We start from the raw sequence: 21521 nt of genomic DNA, 5'->3' as shown, positions 1-21521 counted from the left end.
TACGCTGTGCTTTTTCATAGCAAGGGATTGTTGACTGATTTTACTCATTCGCCGATCAAGGTGTAAGAAATTAGACAATCCGTCGCACGCCTGCCAGGGATTCTCCCAACGAATAAAAGAAACACTTTCTCACATCCGCAAACACAGGTAAACTGACCGGGTCACGGTTCGATATCCTCAACCCTTTAGAATAGTTTTTTAAAGGATTTTCGGTTTCTATTGTTGCACAACGCGACTGCACATTCAAGGTCAGTGCAGTTTTTTTCAACCCTTTTGGAATTCCTAAGAAATTCTCGCCTAGGTGAGTCCTGGTCTTCTCTGTGCATCTCAGTCACCTAGCTTGTTTGCCCAGATATTTTTAGCAGACAGAATTCGGAAAATGCTCAATCCCACCGCGCATTGTTGCAGGTTTTATCGTCGTCTCTCTGTCGAAGGAACGTAACTCCATTCCAAGGTTGCAAAACTTACTCGAAGAATTCAATTTTTAACAGAATGTACAGGTACACTGAAAAGAAAGAATCTTAAATTTGCCGCCAATAAGTATTTTTTCTTAAATCAAAAATTCTGCTGCTTAATATAAGCTATTTTTTTCTTAATCTAAGCTTTTTTCCACTGGTATCAAGAAAAATTCAGCTTAAATCAAAATAAAAAAGATTCTTGGCGGCAATTTCAAGAATCATCATGCTTGAGCTAAGCACATTTATTTCAGTGTACCGGCTCGATTTTTCCCAAAATTTGTCTTCTTTTTGTATGAGATTCGAGGAAAAATCATAGATCTTTTCGGTTAGTAATGCCCAAGATAATTCTGGTCAAAGTGCAATATTTGAGGGAAGATTTTGTAACATTGGATAAAAGTTGTGTTTCCCGCATCGTTATAATAGGTGTCAGTCAAAACATTTGAATAACCCTTAATTTTCCGAACCTCTTGCTCCTTCATTTCGATGACTATGTAATATTAAACGTTTAGGAGGCGAGTTATTTTATCGGTATCTCATTTGCTGCAAATATGGCTTGATCGTATTACCAAAAATTTGTATCTGACTGTGTCTCTCACGCTTTTTTCTCCTCTAAAAAATTGGTCAACGCATGTTACTATATTCACAAAAATTTCAAACATATCCAAGTATTTAATATCGTTTTGGACCAACAAATCTTATGGCATTAAGAGTTTGGGTATTGAGAAATTTTTAAAAATGTTCCAGGCCATCCTTCGAGAACCACCCCCCCCATTCACCGCTCTCTTTCTACCCGGACACACATACTTATATTCTCGGGACCCCGCATCAACAATCTGAGCATAGTAATCGGGTTCACTGAAAAAAAGTTTCGCAGTTTATAGACACACTGCCCGTTCCGGGCCCAGAGGCCGAAAGTTACGAGTGTCAGAGTCGTTGCCTCAACCACTCCGGGTTCAGCGGCCGAGCAACGAGTGCCACACCGGAACTTGGCTTCTAAGCAGAGGCACAGCGTAAATGATCGGCCATCGACATTCCTCCATTTGAAGCTATGGCAAATAATCGATCGGGTGTTCGTCGCAAAAACCCTGCTTATTGATCCTTTCGCATAGGTTATATAGTAGCTCAATCGATTTATCGCGAAGCACGGCACGCCTTTGCTTTTGAGCCCCAAACGGACGGCATGTCTGTACAGTCCGTGAGTGCGTTTGGCACAGCCGAAGTTTGTTTTCCCCCATGGTATGAGTTGAAAATTGATTTCGGGGGGACAACTTTACTTTGATGATCGATGATCAGATTGTTGAGCATAAAAGCAATTCAATTCGCCAAATGATGATGAGCACTTTCCAGACGAGTGTTTGAAAATTAGGTCAGGATTTTTGAACTTTTGAATTTATTGGTCATTAGGCAAATCTGAGCTTTGACTTCCAGAAGTAACTTTTATGCGATGGGGAGGCCGTCTTGAAAATACATTGTATCCACGCTCTGCCGCTAATAACCTCTCCACGTAAGTTCGCGTGAAAGTGACAGTGAGTTAATCTCACATAACCGATCGCAAGTCTGTCGAACTTACGTAAAAGATCAGTGAAGTCAAGGCCGCCTACACTTATGTGACAGTTCATCAAGTGATCTCAAACGCCGTTTAATAAATCAACTCCAAGCCGGACTTGCGGTAACACTGATTCAACTTGTTTGAATGCGGTGTAACATAGAAAAAGTTGCATCCAGGTGAATTCCATTCTAGCCGCAGCCGAAAGGAATTTTATCAACTGACACCCAGTCATTTTTTGTTACTATTTTTACCGATCTTTTTTTTTCAGTGGGAACGATGATGTAGGTCAAAATCAGCCATGCACGAGATGTTTTAGTGAAAGGTGCGTTTTGACATTTTGTGTGCCATCTATGGGCTTGAACTATTTCAGACTTGACATCGCGACAGTGGCGAGGCGTGAATGATCGATTATCGATTTTTCCCCATTCGAAGCTGCGGTAAAGAATCGATTATTAAGGTGTTTGCTGCGAACACTCTGTTCATCGATCCTTTCCCATGGGTTTAAATGGCAGATCAATCGATATATCGTAAAGCACGCCTCGCCACTGCATCACGAGCAAGTGTGGAAGATCCAAGGAGAATAAATCAGAGCCCTGCCCTAATCAATTTTGCATCTCTTCGAAAAGGCGTCAGAATTTAAATGAACGGATGAAGTGTTTTTGGAAAATTAAAGAAACGTCGGAAGTTTCGCCAAAAAGCCTTAAATTTCCTTGTACTTGATGAAACCTTCATATGACCATAATCTTATCGACGCACGCGCATCGGTGGAGTTTGGACTTCGCAGAAAAATGTCCCGCGAAATGCAAGCTACAAATAAAAAGTATCTAATAGATTTGGATTCTGTCATTTCAAAACTTTGGAAAGTGTAGGTAAGGGGAAATAAGTGGGTCAGTTGCGCTGGTCACTGAATCATGTTTTGATCTTTGATTTTTGTGGATCATCCCAAAATATTAAGATCTGTCGAAACAGCTAAACAGCTATTCAATATCAGCCGAGATATTGCGCTTTCAAAAATTCTGTTTATGACGCCATTCACCGCGGTAGTGATACCCTTTGTTTCTTTTACCTTGCTTTCATTTGTAAACTCTCATATAGTCAAAAATTATTCCCAAAAATTATAGGTCAAAAATCGTTGCAATAAAATTTAGTGAGCCTAAAAATTAGCCTGGACCTAAAATTCATCCAGACTTTTTACCTTACTCCTGATGTGAATTTTATTGTTGTGTTGTGCATAGTGTGTGTTTGTTCTTGATGTATCAACACAACAACAAAATTCACAGCAGAATTACAAGGTAAAAAGTATATCCAATTATAACATGAATTCTGATAAAGTTAAAATTTCCATGTGTCCAAAATTCACTGTTTATAATCAGTTAAAATCTGTCACCAATGCCCTCCCTAAAGTCAGCAGCAAGTCTCGTTCGCGCCGCGAGGCCGTCAAAATACAGGAGTCTGTTATTATTATCAAAAAGAGGAAGGAGGAGGGGGTTTACGAATGCAAAGCTAAGCTAAGTACATGCACGTTCCAGCGTGTGAAATGAATCAGTCATCACGTATGGCACACGAATTTATGTGCGGAAACCACAAGCAAATCCTGTCGTTCGTCCAGATTCGGCAACGCGATGAGCGAACGACAAGTTCGGTGTGGTTAGCGCCGCTACGACGGTGGACAGGGCGGGAGGGGGCTCCCATAAAACGCTATTAAAAGCGTGCGAAGTGACTGTGGAGCATTAAAAAATAGTTTATGCCCCGCGGACATTACCGGCGACTCGATGGCGTGCCTTACCAATAAAATCGATTTTCTGGGGGGTTTCCTAGCGCTTTGTTTTTGCAGTTTGTGCGTGATAATCGGTTGGTGGTCGAAAGAAACGGCAGCTCGCTCGCCGTTTCTTCGTTGCCGCTTATTTTGTGAAAAGGTTCGGGGCGAGAACTTCACAGGGAGAAAATTCTTGGTTATATGGACTAAATTTTGCAATACAGAACTACTAATCTTGGCCAATCTGCATAGGGCACCTGCGTTGTCTCTAAAATGAGTCAAAAATAGTAGTCCCGCATCGCAAAATGTAATCCAGATAGATTTGGTGCCTTTTGGCTCACAGGACTAAGGCCTACCTGCACTCAAGTTGACAGAAATGCACTGAAAAGAAAGTATGCTTTGACCGAAAGCTATATGAGTATGGTACTCACTAACAGACTCGATGGTCGCGAGACCGTAACTCTGATCACATTCGCCGAAGGTATGATAATGCTACCAGATGTCTGATTATCTTTACCCCTCAGTATCACTGCGTCAAAAAGCTAGAGTGATGGTAGAATGTACTACATTTCTGGTAAAATTTGCCGTGCTTTTTTTCAGTGTGATCTCAGTGCAATGAATCGAATGTTCATTTTATTCCACCGAGCCGATAATTCTCGGTGCATGTGAAACGTATGTACCATTTGAGCTCAATTATTTTGTTGCGTAAAATTGGATGTTCGGTCCACTGCACTAAGGTTCAGTTTTTCACAACTGAAACGGTCGGTTCTTTCGACTGAAAGGGCCCTGTTCCAGAAAGCGTCAACTAATTTTGTATGCGCCAATTCGTCGTTCTCCTCAAGAAAGGACGTAATTGCATTCCAATGTTGTCGAAAATTCCCTCTCAAATTGCATTGATACCAAGGGAATTTTGGGAAATTCTAACTGAAATCTTCATTGATTTTTCTTCGTATCTCATGCAAAAACCAGATGAATTTCGGGGATGTTTTTTCCACGAATATTCTTGTAAAAAAATTGAATTGTGTGAATTAATTTTAAAACCTTGGAATGTCCTTCCTGCGGAAAACTGCGAATTGCGTCAAAATCTAAAATTATGGCATACCATACCTACACTATTGTAGATCTTTACCTTGTAAGAACTCTCAACATACATACATCCGGTTTACTTGAAGCTTTTCATTTTTCAGTTTAAAATGAAAAATAGGCAACCGCGTTTCCGTTCTCAAAATTTTGACGCCGGGCGCTAACGATTTGGAAGCTCGTAAAAATAATTGGTCCGAAGTTGAGTCACCCAGTTTGTTTCTACAATACTCCGCGCGGATATTTTTATGACCTCCGATCCGGCGTTTCACGGCTCATTTCCACCTCGTGGAAATGATCATTTAATTGTTTTAATTTTACAACTCAGCTTAAGCTTTTCGGGCTCCAGCTCCTTTACTACGCATCGCTGATGCTAATGACGAAAGCCCCGAGGATCGAGGGTGTAAAAGAGCAAAGTTAGAGGTCTAAGTTCCTCAGAGCTCACCTTCCGCGGCAGTTAACTCCCGTTTTAAGACGTGTAAAAATGAAATTAAAATTTAGAAAAATAAACATCGGTTACAGTTGTTGTGAAGCCAAAGCCAAGTGGGTCAGCCGTGCGTGTATCTTTAAATTGAGTTTTGGAGGGCTTTTATGGTATTTCTGGACTTTCTAGCAGTAAGAGTCCTTATAAGCACAAATAATCGTCCTCAATTGAATCTTGTCGTGCGAAAACAGCTAATGTCCATTTTTCCAGCTTTCAGTTTTTTTATGTTAATGATACTTTTCAATTAAGGGTTGATGTAATCATGAAAGTGGTGCAAATACTCGTTTCGGGATCAAGATACCCTAAATCGAGTATCATACCACTTTCATGGTTCCTTTTCACTCTGAAAAGTACTATCAACCCAAAAAAACCCAAGACCCAAGACCGCAAAAATGGACATCAGCGGTTTTCGCACGACACGATTCAATTTTTATTTGCAACACTCATCGCAGCTGAAGTCTCCTGTACTGCCGTGCTAAGGAAAGAACCTCGTATAAGCCTTTATACGTTGCCAAATTCCCTTCAATAAAAACTGAATTTACAAGAAAAATTTTGGATATTTGCCCTCCAATTTCTGAGACAATATTGTCTCAATTTGATCTAAAATGCTTGAAAATTCTAAGGAAAAATATGCATGAGTTTTTCCAGACATTCATGTTCTACCAGAGTAAATTAGGCAACTCTTGAATGTTCATACGGCGCTCTTTCTTAGTACGGCAGTGTAGCTACCATTTTTTTTTCAATGTTTCATTGCGGTCCGTAGCCCAAAAAATCAACGACGTAGATAATAAGTCAGAATGCCGATGTGATGGTCATTCCTCTGAATCGCCTCCTAATATCGAAGCCGACGGCCCAATTGCGACATGCGCATTCACTTCTCCGGACAGCATCAATCAATCGAGCTGACCCTTAAATTCACTCCTCAGACTAAGTACCGTTACGCCTCCCTAGACTGTGCCCCGTGCCCCCTTAACCCCCCCCCCCTCCCCGGAAGAGGAAGAGGGGGCTTCAATCGAGCTCGCGATGGGCCATTTGTCACCCATTAAACATGGTTTATTGTGACGAGAGACACCATGAGGCGATATAAAAAGTTCGGACTGCGCGATGCTCTGTTTGCCTCGCACAGCACGCGCAGTTACGAAATTAAATATGCCGGCAATTTCGGTCGGAGGTCACGTAGGTTAAGCAGCGTATTTATGCTTTACTAGCTCCATTAAAAGCGCCCTTCTTCTTCCTCCTTTGCTCGGTGTATATTGAGCAATTCAACTGGTCCTTGAATGGGGGTCTGGTATTTTGGAGGCTCAACATTTTTGTTGCGACTGCGACGCCAGATCTGTAGAACGCGCTGCAGATCATATCACGAAGTTCCGCAATTCGGTTTTGCGACGTTGTAAATTGTTTTGATCAGTTTTTTCAAAAAAGAAAACACCTATGAAACTATGTTACATCATGCTACATAGAAATAATCTAATTTATATCGAGCCAAGAAATGCGTTGCCACGAATAATAATACCATGCCGTAAAAGGTTAAATGACAATTTATCGTCACAAACAGGAATAATTCCCAATGGATAATTATTTCGGATTTCAAAAATGTCAAGTTACCTCCACATTCTCTTCACAATCTGTCAAAATTGCGAATTTCTCTTTCTTCTGTGCAAAGTTTTGTAATTCCGTGTAATAATCTATTTCCGAAGTTAATCTTTTAAAATTTATTCAAGGCTTGTAAAAACTATCATTTCAATCATGCTACGTCAACAAACACCCCTAATTTCCGATGTTTGGACCTGGCCTCTCAAGGAAAGCGTTCGCCAATAATGATAATACGATCCACACTAACGCAATACTTATTTTAGCCCGCACTGAAAAAAATGAGTTAGCGTCAGATGACTAAAAATGGTTTCTATACACTAACTCAAATTGTGTGATTTGGACACACATGATTTTTGGTTTCTGTACACTAACCACTATTAGTGCTGGAAACTAATTCCGCTACTCTAATTCGCATTCGGTAGGGTTGGGTCAACCTAACCTCAAAACTGAGAGAGGAGAAAACGGCTTAGCGAATGATAACTGGACAATACTTTCAGGAAAAGAAGATTTCTTAAAAGATGAGAGGTAAAAATCAACTGACCGGTTCCAAATGAACGACAGAGGAAAGGAATATCCCATAGGTATGTGCAAGTAGACAGAATTATCCTTTAGAGAGACACACACTCACACATGAAACGGTAGCGAATGTTCACACTGAATAAACATATCTCGTCCGAACACTTGAGATATTCTTTTGAAATTACGGGAGAACACGAACTATAGAAGTAAGCAGTAAGTTCACAGATTTTCGTAAAATATAAACTGAACGCGGAACGCTTTAATCGCAATTTAATACAGAAGATTGACGACTCCAACGAATATCATGCTTGTTTACGTTTTGAATCGAACAGACGATTTCTAACCTTAACAGGTTTATTTATGTTGCTTTCGAACGTTTTCAAGAAAGAGAGGACACTATAAATCATACCGGGAGTATTTACATTGTCAAACGAGCCCGAAATTTCACATTTTAATTGATTTTCACGAGCTGACGCGATTGAGGCTGTTGTACCGACGCCACTTTTTCGAAACTAAATAAATGTAACGGACAATGTGGCAGTTAGTGTTGAGGGCGAATTAGTTTGACCCGAAGGTGAATTTGTCTTACCACAGCGCTAATTTTACAGCTAGTGCTGTTTTCCAATTCTGGTTCGCGCTCTAGTAAAGTCAAGTCAGCGTATGAAGCGAATTGATTGGTGCTTCAGTACAATAAATTAGTTCTGAAGCCTAATTTTGATTCTACTTGGCGAGAACTTACCAAATTAGTTCTCAACGCTAACTACTTTTTTTTCAGTGCGAGCAACAAAAATACACGAAAATTTCTCGAATAATTTAACTAAAAAACACAAGAAAACGGGCAAGGCTACAAAACAAGGAAACATTAAGCCCGGGACGTTTCTTGTATTTTTTTTTACTTTTGGCCCGAGTATAAAACTTGGCAACGCGGCCCTCGCAACAATGTTTTAGACGAGCCTCTCTGTTCAACGTCTTGATTCTTTTTTTATCAAGTGTCAATGCGAGACGGGTATTCTTCCGCGCCTTCGGAGGGGCAAACAACGGGGCAGCTCCCCGGATTTGCTACGTGCTTGTTATACCGGGCGGGTATTCAAAACGGAATCGTGGTGTCAAAGAAAAGTGCCCGCTGAAACGCTTTTTACGAGTTTTTTCCCTCCCTGTTTTCACCAGCCCTGAAAGGGCCCAGGGCATAAATCCGGCCCCCTTCGAGGGAGTGTGGAGAATCGTATTGGCCGAATATTCATAAGCAGCGTAATCCTTCAACACAAGCTCTTGTGCGTATGATGAATGGGCTAAAGTCCGGCTCTGTGCAACGTTCTCCACTCGGTCTTTTTTTCTGCCGTGCTGAGTTAAAACGCCGTATGAGGATTCGAATGTTGCCAAATTTCCTCTCAGAAATATTTATTTGTGAAGAAAGCTATGAATATTTCCCCTTGAAATTTTCAGATTTCTTGGATCAAATTATAAACTAAATCTCCTGAAAAGTTGGAAGAGAAATATTCACAAAAAATTTCTGGAAATTCGAGCTTTGTCGAAGGAAATTTGGCAGCGCCGGAAGGCTTATATGGCGTTTTTTCTTAGCACGGCAGTTCTAACGTTCTAGCTCAAGTTTTTTTTTAACTCGCCACTTGAAACGGCAATGGAGGGCATCGGTGCTCGAAATCCGTGAAATCAACAAATAAGCGGATATTTCTTAAAAAATCCGACCTCCGCGCTGGGTGGAGAGTTTTTGCTCATGCATATCCTGGCCTCATTTTGCTTTCTTTCTCCTCGAAAGCCTGATTTAAACGCCTGATCAAAACTGCAGCTCTTTTAAATGAAAAAGAATGTTTTCTCCGGGGCACAGTGACGGGTGGGAAAATATCCCGAATCATAGTCAAACAAAACGAAGTCAACAGTGCGATCTCGGGAGATAACTTATGAGAGATCATTTTTGTAATTCGTCGCACAATAAATCCTGAGCTTCTACAGCGACAACTTTTGGTTGGAGATAATTCACTCCATTGTGAATACATTTTTAAGCTTTATTAGTGCTTATTTCGTCTCCTAAATCTAAGGCACCATGCGTCATGTATACTTTCTGTCAAAGTAGAGAGAAATCTGGGAATAAAGTGTTCTTCACGACAAATATTCTCTGTTTGAGTAAAAATATAATGTGTCTTGATTTTCCTCAGTTTTTTTAATACATAACTCACCAACCATAATAGCAAAACAAGGAAAACATGAATTTTTTTCTGCCGATCTGCAGGGCTCAAATTTTTTCTGGAAAATGTTTAGAGAAGAGGGTTCATGGTTATAAACTTTACATAGTAATCAAACGAGGCGATGTGAAGGGTGCCAGTTTGAATTTTTTCGAAAACTAAGTGTATAATAATCCAAGCATATCTTTACCGTAATTGAGAAAATAATGTTCTTTCCTAGGCTCTTAGCATCACCTTTGATTCGACATTTTGAGGAAAAAAGTTCGGTTTATGAACCGTACCCCGGTATTCTTCAGTGTTGGTCATACAATTCAGCTCATAAATGTAAGCAAACTATTCGGTCTGTATGTACTTAATTTTGCCTTAGGTACATGTAATTGAGCTTTCAAAGTGAGCCAGATAACATAAAGGGTGCGGTAGTACAAAAACTTAAATTATTGCCAAATTTAAGTTACAGTTCCAGAGCTATAATTTTAGGCTCATGAACACAGTACGTAACGGTGATGGTTTTCCTCCCAAACCTAACTGCTCCGGTTCGGTTTAGTTGAATCAATTTTTAACAATAATGAAAATCCAAAACTCGTATTTTACTCAAAATACCATAGGTTCAATAATAATTAAATGGGTACACCATGATGATTCCCGATTCTGTTTTTCCCTTTTTGTTTAGGCTTAACTGGTTTAGGCAGTACACCTCACCCCCAATGATAATTCTTAAATTCGCCAACAAAGGCTCTTATTCCATTCAGTCTAGTATACTTTTGGTAGTGGTCATCTCGATTCACCAGAAGCAAAGGGGGCTGTTAAAATTTTATTACCATATTTTCACGAGTTACAGATATCAAACCGCTTACTTTTTTCCTTTTTTCTTTCCTTATTTTTGTACCTACAAGAGCGGAATTTCCCATTCTCAATCTATTATCGGACTTACAGGTGGGTTTCTGACTCTGAGTTATATTTCTTGTTTTGGATGACATGATTATGGATATTAAGTGCGTCAAATGCGTTCATGGCCCATATTAGCACGCTAATTGGAAAATTAACTTGATTAGCATAACGAGAAAGTGATTACGGAGGACTCTTAACTCGCCGTGGAATTCGCTCTAATCTGCCCGTTAATCTATATTTGATCGACGATCGGAGATTTACGATGCGGTTATATTTGGTTTAATGTCAAGTTCGCCAGTTTAATTAATTTCCAGCAATATCGTTACTGTTAACTGCGCGTCCGAACTGGACGAATATCGCGCAAAATAAAAGCGGATGGACCGATTTATGGCGCATCAAAATGACCCCGAGTCCCCAGGTTATTTAACTTTAAATTCAGTTGGTTCCAATTCATCCTTCCTCAAAAGCAGCCATACTGATAAAAATATTTGTGCTTTTGTGTTACTATTGATTATTTACGAAGTGAAACACAAACCAACACAAATTTTGTGTTGATTTTGGTGACTTTAGCAGTTTAGCGCAGAGAGAATGGAAAGACTAGGAAAATTCATTCTTCTATTTGCGTCATTGGTTTTCACCAATCATTTTTTATTAAATTTCTTCAAGAAAACAACCTGGCATTTTCTCTTGAAATTGTCAACCGAAGCCTAGGGTCATTTTGCTTTTTACTTTCTGCATCAACCAAATTTTGTGTTGAAATTTTTATCAGTATATACTGTAATTATTCGTACCATGAATTAAAATCTCAATGCTAAAAATCTTGAGCACTACATTATTTGTAAAGTTTTCCACTGTTTTACGCTCAGTGCATTTTTTAAATGCCAAGTTTGTCAGTCAAAAAGCATCTCAGTTTGTTAATATCGCGTTTCAAATAATGTGCGACAAGAGCATCCAAAAAGTGGACCGAAAATAGACGTCACGCCAGAGGAAAACAATAATTGCACCTGTGCTCTATCGTGGAAGCTGTAGTCAGATCTCAGATTTCGCCCGCAAAATTGAGCGTATGCAACCCGGTCCACCGCGGAGTTGATATAGTTGCATGTTGGGGTCGAACCCAACTTCAATTATTCTTTCACTGTCTTACACTCCACGAACTCTTCAAATGCCGAGTTTATCTTTAGGAAAGGCTTCTCAGTTTGTTAATATTGCGTTATTTTGTTTGTACATTATGTTTTTCCTCTGTTAACTGAGGAACCTAGAGGGAGTTGTATGGGATATTTATGATTACTCCGTAACATCAATAATTGTTCCGCCTTTCCCCTCAAATCAATAGTTTACGCTCTCAGCTAAAACATTTTCAGACGGAAATTCTCATCCTCTGCAACATTTTGTCGGCAAATGTTGACTGCTTTTTAAGCGAATTAATATAAAAAAGAACTAAGTAAATTATGACATTAGCCCTACCATGCATGTATTCTGATGGATCTCAGGGCTCAAATAAGGATGCATATAGTTCTTTTTGTTTTAAATACTTCCAAATATTGATGAGAGCGGATACTAACTACTCACCATGGATTCTTCCACCTCCACGACCTGCTCCTGCGCGACCATTGACGACTCGTTTGGTTCGTTTATCTCGATTTTCTGCAGAAGCTTGCGGATCCTTGGGAGGATAGTCAGTATAGCACTGGCCGTAACATAATTATGACCTGCCAAATGCTCACTGATCTCTTCCAGGGGCTGTAACATCTTCAGGACACATTCGGAAACGATAATTTCTCTAGGAGTCAGGAGGCCGTTCAAGTATTTAGACCCTTTGTCGTGGCCATGCACCACCTTCACGATATGTTCATGCTGCTTTACGACACCACGAAGACGTCTAGTCTTACTCCACCAGCGCGTATCGCAAACGCTGGGCAGCGGAAGCATTGCCATACCTGAAACTACATGAGGAAAAAATCGAATGAATCATCGGTGGGAAACACTGGATGAAACTAAACTGAAAGTTTTCAAATATACCCACGGCTGAAAATCTGATATTTTTAGCTCTGCGAGAAGGCATTGTTTTTTCCTTTTTAACGAACCACCACAGTAAAAATTACATTTTTCCATTGCCACCTCGAACGATATTCCACCATCCTCCGAGAAAAAAAAGAAACAAAATAATTTTATTTCCTGTAGTACGATTCATCGCTCAAGAAACTAAGGATGAACAATTCTCGTGCAACTCTCATAAGAGTACTTCGTTACAGTACTTCGTATACAGTTGATCGTTTTTACGTTTTTTATTCACTCATCGTTATTATTTAGGATGAATTAAAACATTTATACTGTGTCGAGTCTTCGTCGATAAGGCGGGATTGTACCGCCTTGCGCAAACACATGAAAATCGCTGGCGCATCATTTATGAAAAAAAAAATGACGTGATCCATGTGATGAAATTCGGTTCAACAGAGGAGGAAAACATGATAATGAACTATGCATCGTATTCCAGTTGCTAGAGTAAAAGAAGAATAATTCGCGCAAAACTTTTTACCTGCTTCTTTTAAGGAGGAGGCCAAAGCAAGCTCGGCTTTCGTCGATGTCGACACGAAAAAGCGAAGTCGGAGGCATTTCGTTAGGATTTCCTTTATGATCGGGTGGGCGAAGAATTTATTAACCCCAACATTCGAAGTGTGCCCAAAAAGTGGGATAAAATTTATATGGAGTAATTCCATGGCTTTTGCCACGTTGCTCCTATTGTCTGAAGAGCCTGTTGATATGGCATTTAGAGGGATCTGCCATTGATCTAACACTTCCGTGATGAAGTCCATGGATCTCAGGGCTCAAATCAGGATGCATATAGTTCTTTTTGTTTTAAATACTTCCAACTGTCCATGATTAACGGCTATGAAGGCATTTGCTACTTAAATTCATCCGGAGGCGACAGTTTAAATCTTAATCAGTCGAGAAGAAAACGTGACACTTTTCTCATTTGAACCTCCAGTTACACAAATATTTCGCGGAAAAACAACTTAAAACGGGACTAAGGCTGCAAATAATAAAAAGAAACACATAAAATAAAATAAGAAACCCGGGACGTTTCGCAGGGATCACACACACATCAGACCATACAGTTAGTATTTTATGTTGGTTTTACATGCACAAAACATAAAAGACACACAAAACATAAAAGATACACAAAACATAAAAGACACACAAAACATAAAAGACACACAAAACATAAAAGACACACAAAACATAAAAGACACGCAAAACATAAACATAAAAGTCTCCCCTAATCCGCGCTCTGGTGTTCTGCGACACCCAAACGCCACATATGCCTATCTTCCCAGAGGTCGTCGGGCAACGGACGACGAAACATCCCATCGTGGGTGTCCCCGTCGCCTTTTCCCAGGCGGTGCTCAATCCAAAACTTGTTCGGCTAACGTTGGCTTAAACATTTTTGAAAACAGTGTTCATATTCGAACACGATCCGGCAAATCAGATATAATCTGTGGGCTGAGAGCGCGAGGGGAAAAATGATGCTGGACTCGCGCCATGTGCTGAGAAGAAACTAGTTTCACTTTCCTCTTATCGTCTTGAATCACGCGGACTCGTGATCAGAACTTACGTGGAGGCGTCTAGCAGGACAAACTCTAGTCCAGTACTCTATCCAGACTCCCTCCTCATTCATGATTTCTCAAGAATTTCTTTTGAATTTGTAAAACCTAAGGGAACATGTAGTTTATTTGCTAGTTTGTTCTTCGTTCATGTAGACAAATTATTTTCTCAAAACTGTTGTAAGGATCAGATTTCTCCTGAGAAATAACGTTAAGTACTGGGAAAATTCGGTTTTTGAAAATGAAGGCATATTGACGTTTCTAATCCCAGGCTAATTTTGGAGAGCTTTCTTACCTACAAGTTGATATTTCCAAGACTTGGCGGATGTAAAGGGGGGGGGAGGAGATTTGGGAGTCTTTTTCCTATGGATGCCGGCGTCTCGCGAATTCCAATTTCTGCGGCTGTTTCTTCCCTTTTTCGTTCTCTTTAGCACAAATGCTCACATTCGTGATTTACAAAATTTACAAAAATCTACATTCAATCGATTGATTTCCTTTAATTTAGTTTATCAAAAAATTTTCTGGTCCTGCTCTTGCTGGAGAATACTACAACAAATGACTTTTAATTTGAGCTAATCTAATTCCGACAGATTCAAGATTCACAGATAGTTTATTTTGATTTTGTTGGAAAATGAAAGTTTACTGTTCTAACCGGGCATTCTGGATGATTCCGCTGGCAAAAATACAAATCCTGACCTCAAGTTATGCCCTATTTATCTGTGCGCGTATTTAAATGCAAGTCTTAATATATCATCGAAATGTATATTTTGCAAAAATGAACGGTAAGGCTGAACCATGACCTTTTGATTTAAAATGCTGTTTAGACTGTAGGTGGAATGCAGCGCTGAGCCGCCTACCACCCCACCTGTATCGATCAGCCCACTACACAAAGGTCCAATCGGCTGACTTAATAGTTTCGGAGAAAAACAATAAAATTAATCTCACTTCGTATCTGTGGGGGAAGCCAGAATACCTGCCAGGATTCAAACTCGGGATTTGCACAAAATTGGCCCAAATCCTTGCTTGTGCCTAGAATTTGTACCTAGTTCGAGATCACGTTCACACTATTATCTTCTCAATTTTTAAGATAGAGGTGATACTGAGTTTCCTTTAAAGAAGAGAATACATGTCACATACGCCCAGAAAAGATGTTATTAGCACAAGACAGCACGTGAGATCGACTTTAGCGCCTTGAATCGTGTTCCACGGATGTGCGTGTTGCATGTTCTAAATTGAAGGCACTTTCGCTTTTTTCACCTTTTCAGGAATGCACGGGAGTTTAGTTTTATCGCGTGTTGAACAGAAAGCCGATGTAGAAGAACTACAAGTCTGTATTTCAATCATTTTACCACAAAAAAATCTCGGGTTTCGAGCGTGTGGTTAAAACTCGGCAGATTTCGGTCGGTTAAATAGCCATTACCCTGTTTTTGTGCGAGAAAAGTTTTTTTGTACACTGAAAAGAAAGTCTCATGGATCCTGAGTCGAGACTCTTAAAACAATTGACAGTAAAATATGTTCCGACTTACGTTATAAATTCCATTCTAGTTGTCATTCGATCATTTCTAGAGAGCTACTTATACAGCTTAAATGTGACTAAATCTAGAAAAAGGACCTTATGCTCCTGCAGAAATTTTTCCTTACTTTTTGAAAATGCATGAAGGAGAAATTTTTGAAATGTTTGTGAAAACTTGGTTTCGATTTTGAGGAATTTTTGAGCTTCAGAATTCGTTTCAGGGAAAACCAGCGGCACCATCTCATTTCACGTGAAATTTCGCACAAGGAAGATTATTGAAGCTGCAAATCCTTGATCCACGAAAGAGCTTTCTTGATAGTACTTATCATGCACACAGTAGAGCACGAAATTTTGAAGCGCCTTCAATTTTGATGATACCTCGCGCATTACCGCGGAGTTTGTTTAGTTGCTTAACCTAACTGACCCAACTGAGGACACCGATTTCACTATGCACACGCGCTACAGCACTATAAACGAGCGTCTATTGCGCACTCAAGAAGAGAAGGCGTTGAATACAATTCAATTCATAATATAATTCCTACACTGGACAGAAAAGCCTCTATGTTCCAGAGCCCAACCTCTTAAAAAAATTGACAAGAGAAAATACTCTTGATTCAATTGCATTTTTGCCCGAATCGAGAGTCAAGCATCTTAATTTAATCGGATTCCCTTTTGATTCGAGCAAGAATCTGATTGAACCCAGAGTATTTTTTCTCGCCGAAGTTATAAGACCCTGGAATCAAGACACTTTTCCTCCAATGTAAGAAGCTATTGCAACCTTGTACTGGGGATACGTTTCTTTGTCTGGAAAACGATGATTCGTCAAGGAAGTTTAACTACATCTGAAGGCTGACTAGCGTTGGGGGTTTTCAACCCATATTCATGAAAAACTATTAAATCGCATCGATAATGTAGGATTCGATTAACCATGGAAATCGAGTTCCCCCCCCCCCCCAAAACGATCGATTTTCGATACCCAGATGTGTTGAATCCGCACGCGTGAGCTAAGTTTTCGATCATAATTCTAGCAGAGGCGGATCCAGCAATTTGGAAACACCGGATCTCCTCAATTAAAACCTATGTCAAATAATCGGTTCTTGTCGGAGCACCAGACTCCTCCAAGAATCGATATATTTCCATAGGTTTAAATGGAGAAAAGACAATGTTGCCAATTTGCTGGAACCGCCGATGAATTCTAGAAAATTTCCCGGCAATTTTAATTCGATTTTTTTTAAAGAGTGCGAATTTGAGCCCTCGTAATTCCCGATGTTTTGAGTCGATTTTTCGGAAAATCGATTTTCTTTCACGATTTTAATCAATGAAAGCGCATTTTCGAAGAAAATCGATTCGTTTCGATTCGATCAATCAATTTTTCGGAAAAATCCCCAACACTAGCTGATACAGCTCACTGGAAAAAAAAAACCACATTGGATCTAGAGTCCAGACTCTTAAAAACATCGACAAGAAAAAATACTCTTGATTCAATCAGATTTAAGCTTAAATCTAGAACCAAGCCTCTCAATTTGAGCGGATTTCCTTTGATTCAAGCTTAAATCTGATTGAATCAAGAGTCCTTTTTCTTGTCAATGTTTTCAAGAGTCTGGACTCTAGATCCAATGTGTTTTTTTCCAGTGCTTTGTCTTTCGCTTTGCAAAATAAAACCCCTCAACCAAGCAGTGCCCGAGCAGTCGCTGTATCAATCTAGCCATTTTATTCCGGGCCCGCCGAGCCCGATCTCTGATTCGACCGCGGTGCCGGCCTGCACCGCGGCGTAGGTTGACGAACCCACACCACCGATCTCCGGATCCGAGCTGCAGGCTGCATCCGCGGCCGCCAAACCGCCGTCCGAACCCACCCGAAACCCCCTCGAAATCCGGCATTTCCCGGGCCACCCGGCGGCCCCGCCTCGCAGCTTCATCCTCCGAGCAGATCGATCACCCCCCTCTCGCGCCCCCCGCGGTCCGCGTGCCGCCTCCGAGCCCCCCGCCCCCCGCCGCGCCCTCCAACCCTTCTCGGCGCCATCTTCCGCAGAGGAGTCACGAGCCCCGTTTTTTCCTCCCAGCGCCTCTTTCCACTCTTCGGCTCCGGTCTTTCGATCTTTCGTACGTGCGGGTCCGCGCCGTGATGCCGGATTTAGCAGGATATTCGAGGGGGGCGTAAACGCCAAATTTTCAGAAATTCAGTTTTTGACGGATCTACCGAAAAAAATCTTCGTGCGTGGGACCCGAAGTTTAGGTCATATGGATCTCTGAAGTTTTCGGATTGAGCATCTGAACACTGTAGGTCTAGCTGCCGAGGTTCGGATCACACATCTGAAACTTCAGTTCTTACATTTGAAGTACTTCAGATGTGAGAACCGAAGTTTTTCGGATGGGAGAACTGAAGTTGTTCGGATGTGAAAACCGAAGTACTTCAGACGTAAGAACTGAAGTTTCAGATGTGTGATCCAAACCTCAGCAGCTGGACCTTAAGTGTTCAGATGCTCAATCCGAAAACTTCAGAGATGCATATGACTTAAACTTCGGGTCCCAAGCACGAAGTTTTTTTCTCCGTGTACTATTCCTGCCTTGAGTCTCTTTACTGAGAGTAAAGACCATGCGAATCCATTCCTGATTGGTTCCCGTAGTTTAGACCTTCACAGTGTCACAAACGGGAATATAAAGATTATAGTTTCACCAATTGCAAAGATTAAATTGGAATGGACCGGGGAATCGGGGGTACGCCATAGGAGCAAATGGAATGAGAGAGGGAAAGCAGATAGGAATTCGGGAATGGGTTGATCAAAGATTACAAGAAACGTTCGATCTGTGTAATCTTTATTCCCTGGGACATCCATAAGCAGCGTTGTCTCAACTCTCCCTGAAAGGGACTCTATTCCTGCCTACTGCCGTGCTCAGAAAAAACGCAGGATAAACCTTCAGGCTTTGCCTGGTGGACATATTTCTGCTAAACGGAACTATATACGAGTGGGAAAGATAATATGGTGGGCTCTAGAAAGCTGCATAAGAGACACTGTAAAAGTGGGCGTGATTCCTTTCGTGGAAATGGAAAAGCGGGATCGTATATGCCTCAGTAAGAACCATGTGCCAACTTTATGCGGCACTCATGAGCTGTGGGCACGGCAATAGAGCATTACGGACAAGGCTCATGAGTTTAAGCGGACCACGAGCGATGACTTCGTTGTCGCTGACGTCACTGGTTATCTATTCCGCCATACTAAGGAAGAACGCCGTATAAACATTTGAGAGTTGCCAAATTGCCCCGGATAAAACATGTATTTTTGAGAAAGAATATATGTATTTTTCCTTGAAACTTTCAGAAATTTTAAACAAAATTGCAAACTAAATTATCTGAAAAAATTGAAGAAAAACATTCCCAATTTTCCCAGTAAATTAGGTTTTTATTGAAGGAAATGTGGCAACGTCTAAAGGTTCATACGGCGTTCTTCCTTAGCACGGCAGTATTGTTCCCATTTATTTGCCACGGCCCTCTACTGACGAGCACACCTCTTCTTCCCCACAGGAATACGTCCAAGTTTCTTTTGATAAAACAAGAATTTCTTGGTAAACCTATGGACTTTTTTCTCCCTGTTTTACAAATAATTTCAGGCTTGGACTGGCCATAAGGCCAATATGCCGTCGGCAGATACGTCCCCTTGGCGCGCCGAAAACGCGCCCCTCTGACAGGTAGCAAAATAAGAAGAGAACAAAAATTACGACCGAGAGTATATGCGGAAAATTTCTTAAATGAACGGAAGAAGAGAGAGTTTGGAGTAAAGAAAGGTGCTTTTACGCATGTGAGAGACCTTTAAGCATATGTCTTCCTTTTCAGAATGACTATTAGATTTGGACATACCATGGCATATATCGGGCAAACTTAACCTTAATTTATCTCCAAATTCAAAAATAAGAGACATCTAAAGTGTAAACGCGATACAAGACAACTATTCGCGCAAGATGGATTTCCACATTGCGTATGAAAAATGTAAGACGCGATGGTTTGAGTCGTGAACGTGCAATGCTCTGCTCTATGCTACTAGTTTGGAGCACCACTACGAATAAGACAAACGCAAACAAACACAATTATAGAAATAGAGCGAGGGAAAGGATGCGCGTTAACGACGGCGCAGAGATACAACTATACGTACTTGATGGATGTCCGTGCTGTATCTGAAAAATTGAAGGCGCGCTGACGCGAAGCGTGAGCTCTCAATGCTCTGCTACATTCTGTCAATGAGGTGTCGCTCAGATTCGGTAGAAAAGTTAAAAAGAGGCCCGAACACATCTCTCCTACCTTTGGCTGTGTTACTCAAGTAGTGCTTGAAGCACCACTACGAATAAGACAAAAGGAAACGAACACAATATGGAAATAGAGCGAGAGAAAGGATGCACGTTAACGACGGCGCAGAGATACAACTATTCGTACTTGATGGATGTCCGTGCTGTATCTGAAAAATTGAAGGCGCGCTGACACGAAACGTAAGCTCTCAATGCTCTGCTGCATTCTGTCAATGAGGTGTCGCTCAGATTCGGTAGAAAAGTTATAAAAGAGGCTCGAACACATCTCTCCTACCTTCGACTGTGTCGATACTCGTTTTTTCTTCTTTTTTAAGGTTCTTGTCTGATTCTTTTTTAGGATGGATTTGCAGACTCACGTCTGAAGCTCGTGTAAACCGCAGCACTGGCTCGGTTCTTTTTGGAAATAATGGTGCTTGGTTGCGTCTAGTGTCTTTAATTTTTTTATGTTTACTTTAATTTCAGAAGTTCGTTGGTTTCTTCAATACGTTCAGTTTTGCAATTTTCACTCTGCACGGTTAATAAACTTTGAACCTGAAAATAGCGTAAACTTGTGCTGCTTTGCCAAAATTTTCTGAACCCCTCTCCCTTTCCACGTAGGTGCTGCCCTACCAGGAAATATCACATGACATTCCTTTAAGCAGCCAAAGGTCTACGCCCTCAGATGCGAGCCAGTCAGACCCTGAATAATTTTATTCACGATTTCACCAAAAATTCCTAGAAATTTCAAGGAAAAAATATATGCATAACTTTTTGCCATAATAACTATCGAATGTTCGTACGACGTTCCTCCTTAGCACGGTAGTTTTCCTTAAGGGTGGGCGTATCTTTCTACCGAGCAGTGGCGATGCTTGAAAGTTGGCAGAAACTATTTTCCCTCCTTTTAAATGTATGTAAAACAATCAAGCGGCAGCTTGCATCACCCAAAATCGATATTTTACTGGAAAACAGTATTGCTAACTTGCAAAATCCCCACCGATCGATTCTACCAAAATCGGAACGGTGATTCTCAAAAAGACTTAAGCGCCAGAGCCGCCAGAAATACAAAGGTTAGAAAAACAGCATAAACTGTATTGATCGGCCAGTTACAATCTTAGATTGAGTAATTGAGGTGATCAATCAATTGAATGCTTTGATATCATGGAACTATGAGATTTGGAACGGGTCAATTCAAACTTTTTTGGAGTGTTTTTCATATTTTAATTTTGACACATGGGTCGTTTTAAGAATGAACGATTCAAGTGCTCTTTAAACGCCCCTTTTTAAGATTTGTAAATATTCTTCAAAGAGAGAAGAGCGTAGGTTCCAGGCAACCTCTGCCAGCTGAGGGTGCTTCCCAATGATGACAAAAATCATGTTTAAGGCAGAAACTATGATTTTTAATGTAATCATCAAGGAAGCACGCTATTTGGACCGCGTCAAGCAGAAGGGAACCAAGCCACATCAGCTATTGCCAAATTTAACTGGGCAATTCTAGTTTTACATGAAAACGGTAGCGCGGATTTTTGTGCAAATTACAGTGAATTTTCTACTTGGTGCGAAGCAAAGTCCCTAAAATTTTCAAAGGAATCTGCACAACCGTAAGA

The sequence above is a fragment of the Bemisia tabaci genome, chromosome 8 (assembly GCF_918797505.1).
Source record: "Bemisia tabaci chromosome 8, PGI_BMITA_v3".
Lineage (NCBI taxonomy): Eukaryota > Metazoa > Arthropoda > Insecta > Hemiptera > Aleyrodidae > Bemisia > Bemisia tabaci.
The sequence above is the reverse complement of the archived record's forward strand: the minus strand, read 5'-3'. Positions refer to the sequence as shown.